Below are 3,902 nucleotides of genomic sequence, written 5' to 3'. Positions count from 1 at the left end.
TTCTATGTGGCTGCTGCTTCCTCCTCCTCCCTCCCATCTATATAGAATCTTACCAATAGTAACTGTCCTCTCCTATCTCTGTAATGTAACAATCTGTCTTCACTGAATACAGATTTTACCATAGAATTGAGAATTTTGAGAATGAATGTTCAGTCCTGGTGGAGAAAGAATTAGATTTCTCTGATAAGAAATAATACAAATTTTCTTATTTTCACATGTACTATTGATTTATGAAATAAAAATATAAATGATGGTTACTCTTTAACATCAGCAGGCATCTTGGGGCATAGATAAGATTTTACGTTCAGGATGCCCTGTTTTAGCTACAGTGGGGAGTGATTAACAAAAAATGACTCTTGCTCTGTCCGAGCCCTTAACGCTACATTCCCACGATGAGCTTTTGGTGCGTTCTTGATGTTGCAGAATTTTTGCACCTATTATTTAAATTAGGTTACCTGCATTTTTTCATTGCGTCTTTGGGTGCATTTTTTAACATGCATTTTTATCGCGTTTTTGATGCTACATTTCTTGTCTCTTGTTCATGTGTAATGCTTTGACAAAGCTATATTGACATGCTTAGATGCGGAATACAGGCGCTTTTGACACGTTTCAGCACGGAAACACACTTAAAAGCCTGTACGTTCTTTACCTGCGTGTCTAATGTAAATCTACAGGGAAATTCAGACAGAAAACTCAGCGTTCCCGCAAGAGAAATTGACATGCTGCGGATCTGAAACGCACCGCAGGTCAGTTTACCCTGACGCACCGCAGGTCAGTTAAAAAGAAGCACAGTGGGCATGCAGCAAAAATACACAATGTCAAAAACACACCAAAAGCTCATCATGGAAACGCAGCCTTAGTCTACATTTCCTCCACTATGACTTTTTGGTATTTTTGAAAAAACACAAGTAACCTAATTTACTTAATAGGTGCAGAAATGCTGCAGAAAATCAGCAACATCAAAAACTTATTTAGGCTATGTTCACATATTGCGTTTTTTCAGCATTTTTTTTTTCAGCAGCTAAACCTTATCTCTTGCCAGGTAGGTTTGTTCAGGATTTTGCTTGTTTTTTCCTTGCTTTTTTGCTACGTTTTTTAGTGTGTTTTGGGTGCGTTTTTCAGGATCCCAAAGTTCAGCTTTGCTTCCACCACAGAAGCATGAACACAGGTCACTAATGCAAGACATACTGTATGTGAAACCATATTAACCAGGATTACAAATGTAACAGTGGGGGGGGGGGATTGTTCAGGAATAGTTTTTCTAAGTCATTGACAGTGCACAGAGTTTGTAGGACACTATTTATTTTCACACTATGGTCTGCCTGTGTCATGCTCAGTCAATGTTCAATTTCACACCTTCGTGGGCCACAGGTATTGTTCAATCTCACACCTAGCTGAACCAATGTTTACACATCACTAACATTGCCATCTCAGGTGACCAAGACAAGATGGTAAAAATCACAAAAATAAATGAGTTTCACATACTGCTCTACTTGCTTTTTTCACTAAAAACGCAGCAAAACCTGATAGATATATTCATACTAGGCTTTTTTTCACTACCCATTACTTCCAATGGTTGAAAAACGCTGAAAAAACGCTGAAAGAAGTGACATGCTCTATTCTGTAAAAAAAAACATGCAAAGCACAAAATACTGATCAAACAAAAACCAAGGTGTGTGCATGAGATTTCTGGAATCTCATAGAATTTGCTGGTACTGTAAAATGCAGCAGAAAATTTGCATCAAAAAACGCATGAAAAAACGCAATGTGTGAACATAGCCTAAAAGCTCATCATGGGAACTGAGACTTAAGTAAATTAGGCTACTTGCAGTTTTATCTAGTTTTTTTTTTTTTTTTTTTTTTTTTTTATCTAGTTTTTGATCCTTTTTGGTATGTCATGTTTTAAATAAAGCTGTTTTGTTTTGGATACTTCCTGGCTTTAACAAAACATCCTGTATGGATTATATGAGTGTTTAATGCTTTTTCCTGCAGTGAAAACATACTAATAACACATAAAAAAAACAGTAAGCATGAGATTACTATCAATCTCATCCACTTTGCTGGAATGGTAAGATGCTGCATATTTTTGCAGAAAAAATACGCAGCATCAAAAACGCACCAAAAAATCATCATGGGAACTTGACCTTAAAGTTTGTGCAGATACAGATTACAATACGTAGAAGCCAACATTTTAAAGGACGCTGTTTTCAAGATCTGATTTGTTTGCAGACTTTTACTTATCTTCTCAGTGTTATGACGCCGGCTTTTAATACTTGTGCTCTGTTTATGTTGTTTGACTGTCATGTCAACATCTACAGCAGGCTGTTTTATTTAACAAAAAAACATAGTTTTAAGAACTGACAAACTATGGTGAATTGAATAAGTAAGTAATAGACATTTGAAGGAAATGCTTGACTTATGCAAAGCCACAAAAATGCAGTCTTCTCCTTTCATATTCTACAAAAGAGCAGATTTATATGCAAAGCATGTTGTTGTCCTATTTTCTTGTCCTTGGTAAGGGTTCTTGAAAATAGTTCACGGCTGAGTTTTACAAGGGTGAAGAACCACCTAAAACGTGTCAAAGAAAAGTACATTTCTTAATATTCAAATCTAATAGATATTTCAAACTTTTTGTATTCAGATGCCATACTGACCGCGCTCATAGGAAAGGCTGCTGCTGGAAGAACGGCAGGCTCTGTGTGCTGGTCTGTCACACAAATGAATACTAAAATGCTAAACCCATTACCGCGCTGCTGAATGCACTGCCCCTGAATATGGAAATGCTAAAGGCATGTAAGGGAATGCTTCATAAATAAATCATGAAAAGGTTTATAGTGTAGGTTAAGCCAGATAACAAATGCATATACAGAATCCAAATTTGTATCTATTTTATTTATTTAATTTATTTCTTTTAATTTAACATCCCTATATATATATATATATATATATATATATATACACTGCTCAAAAAAAATAAAGGGAACACTCAAATAACACATCCTAGATCTGAATGAATGAATGAAATATTCTCATTGAATACTTTGTTCTGTACAAAGTTGAATGTGCTGACAACAAAATCACACAAAAATCATCAATGGAAATCAAATTTATTAACCAATGGAGGCCTGGATTTGGAGTCACCCACAAAATTAAAGTGGAAAAGCACACTACAGACTTTGCTTTAATGTCCTTAAAACAAGTCAAAATGAGTGTCAGTATTGTGTGTGGCCTCCACGTGCCTGTATGACCTCCCTACAACGCCTGGGCATGCTCCTGATGAGGTTGCGGATGGTCTCCTGTGGGATCTCCTCCCAGACCTGGACTAAAGCATCCGCCAACTCCTGGACAGTCTGTGGTGCAACGTGACGTTGGTGGATGGAGCGAGACATGATGTCCCAGATGTGCTCAATCTGATTCAGGTCTGGTGAACGGCGGGCCAGTCCATAGCTTCAATGCCTTCATCCTGCAGGAACTGCTGACACACCCCAGCCACATGAGGTCTGGCATTGTCCTGCATTAGGAGGAACCCAGAGCCAACCGAACCAGCATATGGTCTCACAAGGGGTCCGAGGATCTCGTCTCGATACCTAATGGCAGTCAGGCTACCTCTGGCGAGCACATGGAGGGCTGTGCGGCCCTCCAAAGAAATGCCACCCCACACCATTTCTGACCCACTGCCAAACCGATCATGCTGAAAGATGTTGCAGGCAGCAGATCGCTCTCCACGGCGTCTCCAGACTCTGTCACGTCTGTCACATGTGCTCAGTGTGAACCTGCTTTCATCTGTGAAGAGCACAGGGCACCAGTGGCAACTTTGCCAATCCTGGTGATCTGTGGCAAATGCCAAACATTTGTGGCCTGCTGGAGGTCATTTTCCAGGGCTCTGGCAGTGCTCCTCCTGT

The 3,902-nt window shown here is 39.2% G+C and overlaps 1 long non-coding RNA gene across 1 annotated transcript; it reads right to left on the bottom strand.

Annotated features, from left to right (window-relative positions):
- Positions 1-2,313: 2,313 nt before the first annotated feature.
- LOC141160850 (uncharacterized) lies at positions 2,314-2,720 on the bottom strand. Its single transcript, XR_012250545.1, has 2 exons — positions 2,655-2,720; positions 2,314-2,568 (listed from the first exon to the last, which is right to left on the bottom strand). It is a non-coding gene; the product is annotated as an uncharacterized lncRNA (long non-coding RNA).
- Positions 2,721-3,902: the final 1,182 nt, after the last annotated feature.

The sequence above is a fragment of the Phyllobates terribilis genome, unplaced genomic scaffold (genome assembly GCF_046119375.1).
Source record: "Phyllobates terribilis strain yellow unplaced genomic scaffold, ASM4611937v1 Scaffold_9__5_contigs__length_417890890, whole genome shotgun sequence".
Lineage (NCBI taxonomy): Eukaryota > Metazoa > Chordata > Amphibia > Anura > Dendrobatidae > Phyllobates > Phyllobates terribilis.
Note: the sequence above shows the minus strand (reverse complement) of the source record. Positions and strands in the feature narration are given on the sequence as shown.